This window comes from Capra hircus, chromosome 23, assembly GCF_001704415.2.
Source record: "Capra hircus breed San Clemente chromosome 23, ASM170441v1, whole genome shotgun sequence".
NCBI classification, from domain to species: Eukaryota; Metazoa; Chordata; class Mammalia; order Artiodactyla; family Bovidae; genus Capra; species Capra hircus.
In genome coordinates, this window is record NC_030830.1 from 41,015,500 (window position 1) to 41,029,689 (window position 14,190).

Genomic DNA, 14,190 nt, shown 5'->3' on the forward strand with positions numbered 1-14,190 from the left:
AGGTTTGGGATTCAGGCCAGTGTCCAGATCCCCAATGGTAGAAGCCCACTCTGGATCTTTTGCACAGGATTGCTTAGACAGGGACTCAAACAGTGGTGCCCTTTGGGAAACGGTAGTGTGACTCTCAGCCTTGAACAGGAGAGAACAGCAGGTCTTAAGAAGGGGCCGTGGCCAGAGTAGGCCAGGTTGTGATGTGCAGACAAAGATGGTGATGCCAGGATAAAATGACTCACTGGAAACGGATAGCACCTGGAGGAAAATGGCTTGTGGGGGAAGATGTATTTCAAGTTGGTTGAAATGTAATTTTTTCAAAAAGATTTTCTGAGGCATACCCCCAAGTAAGTTGCATACCTTGTTCTTTCAATTCACTTGTTTGGGGCCCACCATCAGGGTTTGAAGGTAACTCCATGATGACAAGGACTGGCCACCATCCTGTCTAATACAGCTGATGGAACAAACTGGAGGAGAAAGGAAGGGAGAAACAATCGGTTTTCTTCTGCATCTTTGTTCTGAGCAGTTGCTAGGTGATGTCACCACTGCCACCAGCTAGCTGCAGGAGCTGTCCTGTGAGCTCCGGCCCCTGCACAGCACTGGGCGGGGGTGGGGAGACGCAGACGGAGGGTGTCTGGCCCTATTGGACTCTCTGATGATGGACTGCATGCCATCTTCCGGCCAAAGGTTTGCCTTGCCGGTTTCTACCATCCCCAGCCATTGCTTGCCACCTCCCAGCTCTTCCCCTTCTCTGTCCTCATTCCCAGCCTGAGGGATGCCAAACTGAAAGGTGTCCTTTGAGTCCCCTCTCCCCTCAGTTTTCTCTTCTGTCCCTTTCAGCCAGCCCGAGCTGAAGAAATGCTGCAGGGACTGGTGGTATGTCACCTCCAGTACCAGCGCCAGCCCCGTGACCTCCTTCCATCCTCCCATCTTCAGATACACTTTAAGCCATGAGATGGATACAAACACTTCTACTTATTAAGAAACGGACTATTTCCTGTCATAGCAGTAAACAGAGATGTCACAGTCATCAGCGCTTCCAGCCCTTCAGGGCACTCAGGAAGGAGAAGAATACCTGCGTGATCAGCAGCCATTAGCTGCAGCCACTCCCTACGGAACTCAGGACGTGAAAAATCACAGGATACTGGCCCCAGATAGCTGAGATGCACGTGAAAGGAATGATTTCAGTGAGCCCAGACTCTTGCATCTTCCCATACATAGAAAAGTGCTAAATTCCTTAATATTTAAGGAATATTAAGGTATCTGGCTTTCTTTAATTCATAAAAATGCTTTCGATGTTCAGACTACCTGCCCTTTGTAACAAACTTCTATATAACCTGATTCCTCCCCTCGTCTCCTGGGAGCAGTTCTCCCATGGTTACTTGAAATGCTGACTCCTGGGCTTGAAATCATAAAAATCCCCACTGAATAAAATGTAACTCTCGACATTCAGGTTGTGACTATTTTTAAAGTCAACCTTCTGTTATATACACTTCTTACTGAGGATAAGATAGGCCAGGCACTCAACTCTAATGTGTGAGCAGAGCATTAGGTCTCTGCTCAGCTGATCGTCCCATAATGAACATCAATTTCTTTTGGAACTGAATACGACACACAAAGTCCACATGACTGGTAAAGCACAGATTTTAAAAAGATGTATAACCTATTTTTGGCTAAAGAAAGGTTGTAGAAAAATATCTATTTTTAATAGATAAATATCTAATCAAATAGTTACTTTATAAAGATCAAAGCCTAGCTCTAACCATGTCTTTTGAGAAGAAAAACAATGAGAGGAGAGTTGGCCTAAAGATATCAAGACTTTTCATGAAGCCACAAAATTCAGACAATGTTGAACTGGTACAGAGACAAATGGCCATCGAAACAGATCCACGCGTATGAACGCCTGATATAAGAGGCGGTATTGCAGAGAAATTGAGGGAAGGTGAATGTTTTGGTAAATAGTGCAGGGAAGAATGGCATTCACATAAAAATAACTTAAAATGAATCCCTACCCCACACCAAACTCAGAATTAATTCCAGGTGGACTAAAAATCTAAGGATTTTTCATCCATGGATGAAAAGCAAACCTACCAGGATCTTAGAAGACAATATAGGAGAATATGCTTATGATCTAGGAAGAAGGACTCATCTAAAAATTCACATAAAAGCATCAACCATAAAGGGGAAAACTCATGAATTAGACTACGTTAAAGTAAAGAATTTCTATATGAAACCAAAAAGAAAATGAAAAGAGAAGCCATAAATGAGAAAAGACAATTGCAATTCATGTAATAAAGAACGGGAATCCAGAATGTGTAAAAAGCTCCAATAAGTTAGAGAGTAAATAATTTGTTGTTATTGCTGTTAAGTCACTAAGTCGCGTCTGACTCTTGTGCCACCCCATGGACTGTAGCCCACCAGACTCCTCTGTTGATGGGATTTCCCAGGCAAGAATACAGGAGTGGGTTGTCATTTCCTTCTCCAGGGGAATCTTCCAGACCCAGGGATCAAACCCAGGTCTCCTGTAGTGCGGGCAGCTGAGATACCAGGGAAGACTTCTTTACTGCTAGTGCCACCTTGTTGTCATTCAGTAACTTAGTTGTGTCCGACTCTTTGAGACTCACGGACTGCAGCACTCCAGGCTTCCTTGTCCTTCACCATCACCCTGAGCTTGCTCAAACCCATGTCCATTGAGTCAGAGATGCCATCCAACCATCTCATCCTCTGTTGCCCTCTTCTCCTCCTGCTTTCAATCTTTCCCAGCAACAGGGTCTTTTCCAAGGAGTTAGTTCTTCATATCAAGTGGCCAAAGTATTGGAGTTTCAGCTTCAGCATCAGTCCTTCCAATGAATATTCAGGACTGATTGTCTTTAGGATGGACTGGTTGGATCTCCTTGCAGTCCTAGGGACTCTCAAGTCTTCTCCAAAACCGCAGTTCAAAAGCATCAAATTCTTCAGAGCTCAGCCTTCTTTATGGTCCAACTCAAACAACCATACATGACCACTAGAAAAACCATAGCTTTGACTAGACGGACCTTTGTGGGAAAGTAATGTCTCTGCTTTTTAATATGCTGCCCAGGTTTGTCATAGCTTTTCTTCCAAGAAGCAGGTGTCTTTTAATTTCATGGCTGCAGTCACCAACCACAGTGATTTTGGAGCCCAAGGATATAAAATCCATCACTGTTTCATTGTTTCCCCATCTATTTGCCATGAAGTGCCAATAGTGCCACCTGGGAAGCCCTAAGAAGACTTGATCAGATCTTTAAATATATGAAAAAGTGGCCAATAAGCATAAAGAAAGACGGATGCTGAACTCTTCAGTAATCAAGGAAATACAAAGTAAAATTATCAGATACAAAAGCACATCCATCACTTGGCAAAAACTAAAAAGCCTTATCGGAGAAGGTGATGGCACCCCACTCCAGTACTCTTGCCTGGAAAATCCCATGGACGGAGGAGCCTGGTGGGCTACAGTCCATGGGGTCGCTAAGAGTCAGACACGACTGAGCGACTTCACTTTTTCTTTTCACCTTCATGCATTGGAGAAGGAAATGGCAACCCACTCCAGTGTTCTTGCCTGGAGAATCCCAGGGATGGGGGAGCCTGGTGGGCTATGGGGTCGCACAGAGTCGGACACGACTAAAGCGACTTAGCAGCAGCAGCAAAAAGCCTTATAATACCTGCTGCATTAAAACTTTCATTATTGCATTTTTTTAAGAAGGTGTATAGCCTTGGAATATTTGAGAAGTATACATTTCATTGCCAACTGATACACCAATTGCAAAGCTTTTTCTAAGTGATGTTCCTTTGCTAGTTGGGGAGAGAGGAGAAAGTCCCACAGTCACTTTTAGGACTTGTCTCCAGAAGTGGAGTGGACTTCTTCATAACGCAGGGTTTTGTTGATATGACGCTGCATTCGGCATGGCCTCCAAGTGATGCCCCAGGATCCTGTGACCCTCTCAACTCATGGTACCAAATATGTTATCTGAAAATAAAAATGAGGATGGTTCCTGTTTTATACACAATTTAAGATGAAAACCCTTGAAATGGGACCAGTCCTTTTAAAAATCAAACTTTGCCCCTTAAATTTCTTGGATCGTGGTTCTGTTCCTTACTCTATAAATGCTGACATATTTGATTTTGAAAGTTTTTTTATTTTTTTACAATACTGTATTGGTTTTGCCATACATTGACATAATCCGCCACAGGTGTACATGAGTTCCCAATCCTGAGGCCCCCTCCCACCGCCCTCCCCATATCATCTCTCTGGGTCATCCCAGTGCACCAGCCCCAAGCATCCTGTACCCTGTATCAAACCTTGTGAAATATATTTGATTTATAATGTTGCATTAATTACTGCTGTATAGCAAAGTGATTCAGTTATATATTCTTTTTTAAAAAAACATTATTATTATTATTTTTTTAATGTTTATTTATTTGGCTGTGTTGGGTCTTCGTAGTGGCATGCAGAATCTTTTGTTACGGTATGTAGCGTCCAGTTCCCTGACCAGGGATGGAACCCAGGCCTCTGCATTAGGAACAAGAAGTCTTAGCCACAGGACTACCAAGGAAGTTCCTATACATTCTTTTTAAAAATATTCTTTTCCGTTATGGTTTATCATGTGTGTTAGTCGCTCAGTCTTTGCCACCCCATGGACTGTGGCCCACCAGGCTCTTCTGTCCATGGAACTCTCCAGGCAGGAGTGCTGGAGTGAGTAACCATTCCCTTCTCCAGGGGATCTTCCCAACCCAGGGACAGAACCCACCTCTCCGCATTGGCAGGCTGAGAAGCCCGTATCCACCACACCAGCTGCTTAAATATTTTGAGGGGTGGTATTAAAGACTGAGTTTTTTGAAAGCAGGGATCCATTCTCAGTCATCTTGTATCCTCAGCACTTCATGTGAAGTCCCTGATTGAATGAGGGGCTGAGTGAGCCAGGAGCTTTCACGTGGGCCATAAAGCACCAACCAGGTGCCTGCTCCTGGGAGGAGGTGGGCTTCGTAGTCAGACCTTCCTGGCCACCCTCCAGCGCCCCCAGCCCCCTAACAGTGAGGGCGGTGCCTGAATCTAGCCGGTGCGATGGGCTGAGCGCACCTCAGCCCGCCACCCCGCACCAGGGAGCTGGGATGCTGGCTGGAAGGAGGACAAAGAAGCACCTTGAACCCGAGGAGTTGGGAGAAAGTTTACAAGTGTATTAAAAGTGACCTTTTAATACAAGGATGGGAGGAAGGGCTTCCCTCAGAGGAAAAAGGAGAAAACCTAGGTTTGAAACAAAGCACTCATCATCACCCCTACCCACGTAACCAGAGGGGCCGCAGAAGGCTGATCTCCAACCGCAGACGGTGGGCCAGGGCGTGCCGGACCGCCCCTAAAGTGCAGGCGGCCCCAGCCTCGAGCCGCGGAAGAAGCAGGTTTACGAGCCTTGAAACCCTGTGAGATAAGATGATATCCATAAAATCCAGGATTGCTAGAAAGTCAGAGTCTTTCTTCTCCAGACTGCCAAAAATAGAAAGTAGGAAGTGAAATTAACAGCGCTGGAAATGAGAATCGAACAAGGCCAGGCGCGCTTGTCTTTAAAGCACCTTCTGCACACATTCCATTCCAGGTGCTGAACGAAGCAGTTTTCACTTCTTGTGTCATTTCATCCTCATAGCAACCCAAGGAGATGGGTGCCCCAATCTTGTTTGATCGATGAGGAAATTCTGTTAGGTTGAGTAATTTGCCCAGAGTCGCCTGGCTGACTTAAGAGGACTGATTTAATCACTATGCCAGTAACTTTTAAACTTTTTGGGATGACCTTCAGTAAGAGATGTATTTTAGACCCAGAACACATATGTATAACTGAAAGAAAATTTTATGAAACATGTACCCCTGCTAGCTACAGTGCTCTCTGATTCTATCCTTTCCATGTTATATAAAAGCAAACACTGGTCCCGACCTGCTTAATGAGTTTCATAGTTTATTAAAGGCACAGGGACATCCCTCCTGCCCCCCACCCCTCCCAATGGAGAAACACTGTATTACTGCCTCCCAGAAGCAGAGAGGCTGGACTCTGAAGAGGGCTTTGCCAGGCTACCGATTGCTGGTCTGAAGTGTAAATACCCTCCTCAGATAAACAGTAAAGACTCTAATTCTTCTTGAATCTCCTGGCCCTGATGAATTACATCCCAGCAGAGTGAGAGAACTGCCTCAGAGATCTTGGAGGAATTGCCACCAACAAAACTGGCAGTGGATTATGAACAAACCATTGATAAGCACTTATAAAGGGGCACTGCATACATTCACAAGGAACAGGTCTCTGTCCTGGTGGAAATACTTCTGCTGTTACTGTAGACACTTGAACTTCAGCAGAGCATTGGACTAATATCCTAACAGCCCTCAGGAGAACATGAGAAATGCGGGATGGCTGGATTCCCCTGGAGGTCTAGTCACTAAGACTCTATGCTCCTAACACAGGGGCCCCAGGTTTGACCCTGGGTTGGGAAACTAGATCCCCCATGCCGCAACTAAAAGATCCTGAATGCTGCAATGAAGACCTGGCGCAGCCAAGTACATAAATATATTCTTAAAAAATAAAAGGCTTTTCTGGTGGCTCAGTGGTGGAGAATCCGCCTGCAGGAGACACAGGTCCCTGATCGAGGAAGATTCCACATGCCGCAGAACTAAGCCCGCGCACCACACCTACTGAGCCTGTGCTCTAGAGCCTGGGGGCTGCACCCACCGCAGCCTGCACGCCCCAGAGCCCGTGCTCCGCGACAAGAGAAGCCATGGCAGTGAGAGGCCCGGGCACCCCACTAGAGAGCAGCCCCCACCCACTGCAACCAGAGAAAGGCCTGTGCAGCAACGAAGACCCAGCACAGCCAGAAAGACATAAATAAAGTTAGATTTAAAAACAAAACATTAAAAAATAAAATCTTTAAATACACAAAGAAATGTATTCCCAGTTGGCTGCCTATCCCAAACAGGGCTCAAAAGAGATAGTCCTCGCAGGGAGTTCTATGTAAAACCAAAAGTACCAAACAAGTGTGTTTGAATTTATATTTTTCAATTTTAACAAAAGCTTTATTTATATATTTATTTCTGACTGTGCTGGGTCCTCATCATTACATGGGGTTTTCTCTAGTTGTGGCAAGTGGGGGGTTACTCTTTGTTGTGATGAGTGGGCTTCTCATTCCGGTGGCGTCTCTTGTTGAGGAGCACAGGTTCCAGGCGCGTGGGCTTCAGTAATTGTGGGCCAGTAGTTGCGGCTCCCGGGCGCTAGAGCACAAGCTCAGTAGCTGTGGCGCATGGGCTTAGCTGTTTTGCAGCATGTGGGATCTTCCCAGACCAGGCATCGAACCCAAGTCTCCTGCATTGGCAGGCGGATTCTTTACCACTGAGCCACCAGGGATGCCCAGAATGTATACCATATTTAAATGCATCTGTCTCCTCCACTAGAATGTGAACCCTCTGAGAGTGGAGAACTTATTTCATTTGCCACCTTTGTATTCTCGGGGCTTAGCCCAGACTCAGGTATTCGTTTATTCGTTTATATTAATTTTTCAAATATAGTTGATTTACAATGTTGTGTTGGTTTCTGCTGGACAGCAAAGTGAGTTAGTTATACATATACATATATCCATTCTTTTTTTAAAGAGCAGACTCAGGCATTGAGATGCTTCTCAGTCATTCTTGGTGGAATGTGACCATCAGTTGATCAATAGCTGCCTGAAAGAGAACTCCAGGGACATGGTCCAGGGCTCTGGCCTGAATCCTCTCATGTTCTACATTCTCACCAGTTACTTGGACGTGGGAATGGATGACATATTTATCAAAGTTTCAGGTGGCACAAAACTGGGACAGCCAAAGCACCGGATGACAGAATCAGGGCCCAAAAATAACTCAGCAGCCTGGAATGGTGGGCTGAATCAGGATGAAAAATAATAGAGATCTGTATTCTGCTTGAAGGTCTAAAACTTAACTTCCTAAACCCAGGATCTGGTTTAACAGCAACACATGTGAGGGACATGGGGGGTTTATGGGAAGCTAACAAATGAAGCAGCAACGCAGTGAAGTTGCTGACACTGCAGATTCAGCTTGGTCAACACTACAGGGAAGTCAGCGCCCCTCTACATGGTGCAGGTCAAAGGAGGCTGGAGGAACCGGCTTGGTCTAAACAGTCATGAAGGATGAGACAGACACAACTCTAGAGGCGGACAGTAGAGAAATTCTGCCCACATCAAAATCCAAGATTTTGTTTAGTGAAGGACACCATCAAGGTACTGACTAGATGGAGGGCAGATTAGAAAAACATATATTAAATGGAATGAATACCTAGAGTATTTAAGGAACACGCGCGAATTAACAAGAGGAAGGCAGGAGGCCAAGAGAAAAGAGGGCATTTCACGAAGAGGAAACTTGAACTGCTACCAGCTTCAGAAGAGATGCTAGGATGCACCACTAATCAAAGAAATGCAAATTAGAGCAACAGGATTTCTCTTTCTGGTAATAGCAGGATAACGCTCTCCAGCCATCCTCCTGCTGAAAACAACTAAGTAAACGATTCATGGGGTCGCAAAGAGTCGGACACGACTGAGCAACTGAAAAAAAAAAAAAAAAAAAGCTGGACAAGATGAAAACATCCCCTGTAAAGAACTGACAAGGAGGATAGCATCAATCTGTAGGTCACCAGTACCAAGGTAGGAGGAGCCCAGAGGCTGCTGTCCTGCTAAGGAAGGGCCTTTGTCCACTAAGGGAGGGCTGACCTTCCCTTCTGATGACATCTTGAGAAGAATGGGTCTCCATCACAGCCCAGGGCCTGCCCACTGGGAAGTCAAACAGGAGACCCTTTCCCCCGAATAAGGCAGGATGAGGGTAAACTATTTAGAAGTGGACCAGCCTGCCAGAAAGACAGCCTGGTTCTGTTTACCTGGGTTACCCAGGATATCCCAAGCCTTGACTTTGTGTGGCTCAGTATTGACAAGGTACCCAGGCTCCTGGAAGAAGCAAAACAAATTCTCTATGGAAGAAATTACCTTCATCCTGGTGCTCAAATTATCCCTACAAGCAATTTTTCCAATACAATGACTAGCATATAGTCAAAACTAACTTAGGGCACAAGGAAATCAGGCTCCAGCCTGTTGCCCTAGAAGCCCAAATTCTGCTGGACTCCAAACCAGACACCTCGGGCACAGGTGGCACAGAGCGCTTGGCCATCAGCAAATGTGTCCAGAACCCAGGGACTGGTGAGGGGGTCACAGTGTGGGTGCGTGTGTATGCCACAGAATGCAGCAAAGTTCCACCTGGAGGAGCTGGTCAGGTTTTCTGATAATCTTCTCACTTTTCCAAAAGTGTGCTTGAAGAAAAGTGAAAGCGTTAGTCACTCGGTCGTGTCCGACTCTTTGCAACCCCATGGACTCTAGCCTGCCAGGCTCCACTGTCCATGGAATTCTCCAGGCAAGAATACTGGAGTGGGTAGCCATTTCCTTCTTCAGGGGATCTTCCCAACCCAGGAATTGAGCCAGGGTCTCCTGAACTGCAGGCAGATTCTTTACCATCTGAGCCATGAGGACCACATGCTTGAAGAAGGGCCACTTTTTCTAATTTGCTTAAAGGTATCCTGTGGCCTAGGGGCAGCCCCATGCAAAGACTTTAGACATTGAAACTATCTTATACAGGCTGTAAAATAATGAAGTGTATGATCTTAGAGAAATAGGCTGAACACATCTGCGAGAAATAGAAAACTAGAAAAAGAGATATGGTGGGTTTGAAAAAGAACCAAGCGGGACTTCTAGAAATGATAAATGCAGTAAATGAGATGAGAAATCATTCCAGTGAGATAACCACTACACCAATCAGAGAGACAAGTCAGATGGGAAGGAAATATTCAACACTGGCTAGGATTCGGGGAACTCAGATCCTTGGCCAGCGCTTGCGGATATGAATAGGAAACTACCTTCTGGAGAGGCACCTGGAATGCTTCGTGCAGTGGCACATATATGCCCTGTCACCTAACAGTACTAACCCTGGGGTCAGAGCTCAGAGAAACCCTTGCATAGGCCAGTGCGGAAATGACCTTGAGGGCCACCACCCCAGCCTCACACGGGCTGCAAGCAGCTGGGATGTGGCCCTCATGCGGCTGGCGGGGGCTGTATTAAGGCAGGCGTGGAAAGCAGGTTTTCATTTGGGATAAGTGATACTATAGCCTGTAGAAATTGAAAAAGGAAGAGGCTTATTTTTTTTTGCCATGCCACATGGCATGTGGGATCTTAGTTCACAGACCAGGGATCAAATGCACACCGCTTGCCTTAGAAATGCAGTCTTAAGCACTGGACCACCAGGAAAGTCCCAAGGTTTATCTTTAAGGGATTCTGACTAAATAGGAAGCCAAGGTGATTTTTTAAATTGAAATGATTACAAAATTCAATTTAAAAAATATTTTATTTGTATTGCTGTCATAGTATTAAAATCATCTGATTTGTTTTGTTAAAGTCAGTACACATTTGTTATAGAAAAAACAATCCAGATTATATGGCATGGCTCTTTTAGAAAAATAAAATATCAGTACTTTTTTTTTTTTTTGGAATGGTGGTTGATCTTCTCAGAGTCTGGCAAAAATAAACTCATAGCCAAAAGGAAATCTGACCAATTAGTTCCAGAGAGTTAACCTCCCAGGACTCTACTTATTTACATCATCTGTTTTTGCTAAATACATTAACAAAATCATCTTTCCATTCTTCTGTGTATACATTTGCAAAGTTAATGATTAACTTTAATTATTTAGTTAATTATTTAACAGCATTAAACATTTTAAAGTCCTTATAATAAAATGTAACCTACAGCCAAATCTGAGATGTGAAGATTACATATTAAATTTTTTTTAACTCTTTTTCTTGGTTGCACAGCATATTGGATCTTAGTTCCTAAACCAGGGATTGAACCTGTGCCCCCTACAATGGAAGCCCAGAATCTTAACCACTGGACCACCAGAGAAGTCCCTGAATCAAGTTTATATCAAATGACAAGTGCCAACCGGTGACAAATAATCGGTCGGTGGATTGTTGATTAAATCCAGAGACCAAGACTAGTACCTTAAATAAACTCATACCACATATTTTAAATAGTGAATTGAGTCTACCTTATTAAAATCAAATCACCTAACTCCAAATGCTAGGTGCAATTAATGTTGACAATATTTAAAACAGTTGGTAATTCCTGAACATCCTGGCTCTTCCTTGGTAGATGATCCTGGAAAGAGCTTGACAGACAAGACGGGCAGACCCAGAACCTAACTTTCCTAGTAGGCACATCCCATCAGCCTGTCTGGGGCCGGGTAACATACACTGAAATATGTTGGCACCAATCGGCTTTAATGCTGCCTAGCTTCTTGATGTAAAATAATATATGTTGAGACTATGTTGGAAATTCCTTATTCAGGAATTAAATTCATACTTGTTTGCTTTGTTGGGTTTGGAATGCTCAGCTCAGATATCTTTTTATTAGATTCTCGGAGCTGTAGGTATTTCTCATAAGTAAGCTTCTTGTTGATTGCCTTTTTTTGTACATAAATGAAATCCCAAATTGGAAAAATGAATACTAATTTTTTTCTACTTAAAATGTAATTCTTTTCTAGTTTTATGTATTCTTTTCCCCTTTTCATTAACTATTTAACACATTTAATGATCCATAGGGGTAACTGGCCTGAACTGAAATTGGGAAAAAAAAATACATATGTAGTACAAATGATTATTTTTTTCTCTAAAAATTGTTTTGAGAAATAATGGAGTGAATTTAAAAGAGCATGAACGTTACAATCATTGCAACCTGGGTCTTAACTGGGGTTCCCCAATCAGCCATAAATTAATGACCCTGTTGCCATTTCTGTTCCATAAAATGGAATATCACTGTCCTTATAGTTGTTATCAAGTGTAAAGCTAATGTGAGTAAAGCGCTTGGTGTCTAGGAGCGGGTTTTTGATATTATTCCCTTGTGTGATTCTTGCCGGGGTTTGATGGCTTAAGCATGTAACTCTAGTGGATTTTTTATTTTGTTTATTTTTGCACAGCATGACCTGGTGGATCATTCTGGCCCTTTAATCTATTCTTTTCAACATGATTTCATTTTCACCTGTACTTGAGACATACCATCATGAGTTAATTTATCCAATCTTCACAATAGCCTATGAAGGTCTGTCTCAAGGCCATCAACATAAGCTCACAATCCAAAATTAGAAAACCCACAAGGAAATAATCCACAGTGAATAAGAGTTTGCCTACATAAGAAACAGCAGGATTAGACTCTCAAAGCACAGACAGCAGAGTTACAAGACTCAAGCTATAAGTATGATAAAAACAATTAGTCATAAAACAGAAATCAAATGCATGAAATAAACAGAATATTATAAAAAGATTAACTAGGTATCAATGATTACAAATAACTAATACAATTCAATATATAAATATAAACTCAATGGATGGGTTAAACAGGTTAGAAGTAGCTGAGATTAGAATTGGGCACTAGAAGATAAATCTGACCAAAGTGTCTACAATGGAGACAAGAAAGATAAAGAGATGAAAAATGTGTAAAGGAGAGGAGGAGGCATGTGGATAGAATGAAATGTTCTAACAAATATCTGAAAAGAATTTGAGTAGGAGAGAATAGAGAGAATGAGGGGGAGTGGGGAAAAATGCTCACTTATTTACAAATGCATTCAACCACTATTCATAAGCACCTAATACGTGCCAGCACTATTAATACGGCTCTTAAAACAGATAATGAGATGATGAGAACACATCATGATTGATCATCATCCAGAACTGATTTTGCACAAGAATTCTCTCAGTTTCAGGAAATAAGTCTCAAGATATACTAAATCCTCACCCAGATACATCAGAAAGAAACTAAAGAACTCAAAGACAGGGGGATGGGGGGATATTTTAAAAGAAACAGGAAAGAAAACATGTGTTCCACAAGCAATGAATCCAGGACAAATAGCAAATTTCTCAACAGCAACTATAGAAACAAGAAGACAGGGCACTACTGCCTTCCTAGGTCTCAGAGGAAATATCTGGCAACTTACACCATTACACCCAGGTAAACTACCATCTGAGAATAAAGGTGACTTGAACAAACCCCCAGTATACAGTCGACTCCTGTTCAGGTTTACCTAAATCCTTACTGATCTTTTTAGACAGCTGGAGAAATATGAATATAGATTTAGTATTAGATGGTATAAAAAATTATTATTTTATTAGCGATAAGGAAGTTGTGGTTAAGTAGGAAATGTCTATTTTTATAAGATAAATACTCAAGAATTTAGAAGCAAAATGTCATGATATGTGTAATAACTCTTAAAAAATTACAATGAGATCTTATTTTACATAATGATATTGGCAAAAGTTAAAAAAAAAAAAGAAAAATCTGCAAATACCGAGCACTGAGGAAAACAAATGTCTAGATGCTGGTGGTAGAGGAGTAAATGGTCTAGTTGGAGAGTAACTTGGTATCAAGGTAATCTGATGTAGCTGAAGATGCAATTTCCTCCTACCAAGTCAGATTTGTATCATAGAAAAATTCTCCCACCTCTGCAGAAGCCTATTCCAAGTGGTCCCAACGCATGCTAGTTAGAAGCTAAATGTATGTGCCCGCTACCTTTACCGTACATTTTTCCAGCCCTCTTCCCAGTCTCTTGTTTACTGTATCCTGACTGAAACCTATCACACAGATCTGTCTAGAAAAAGTCTAGAGCAAATTATTAACAAAGAACACAATCTTAGCATATAACTATGTACAGGAATACTTATATAACAGAAGAATAAGTAAGATATTATTGTCTTCTGATAGAATATTGCATCACCTGTGATGTGATCTAGTCAATTAAGTTTGATTTAAATCTAAACAAGCCTTTGGATCTAACTTGCAGTTTAAAGGAAATCTAGAGGAAAGAGAAACATGCTAAACACCCCTTTATGGAAGCAATCAGACGCAGAAAGTGGGCGATTTCATAGGAAAGCCAGCCCTGTCAATTTAGTTAATCAGTGTCATGAGCAAAGGGACAGTCCAAAACCAAAAGGAGCTTAAGGGATACAGTAAAGAAACTAATGCAGTATGTGGTTCTCGACTGGATCTGATTGGAAAACCAGATATTACTGGGATAACTGAGAAAATCAGAATATGGAATGGATATTAGGTGACACTAAGAAATCACGGTTTACTTTGTT

At 42.7% G+C, this 14,190-nt stretch overlaps 1 protein-coding gene across 1 annotated transcript in view; it reads right to left on the bottom strand.

Moving 5' to 3' along the window:
* The window catches only part of ZBTB9 (zinc finger and BTB domain containing 9), a 35,845-nt gene continuing 22,012 nt past the window's right edge, over positions 358 to 14,190 (bottom strand). The window contains exon 2 of the transcript XR_001917120.1: positions 358 to 458. The gene's annotated coding sequence lies outside the window, so the exon portion shown is untranslated. The remainder of the gene's footprint in view (positions 459 to 14,190) is intronic.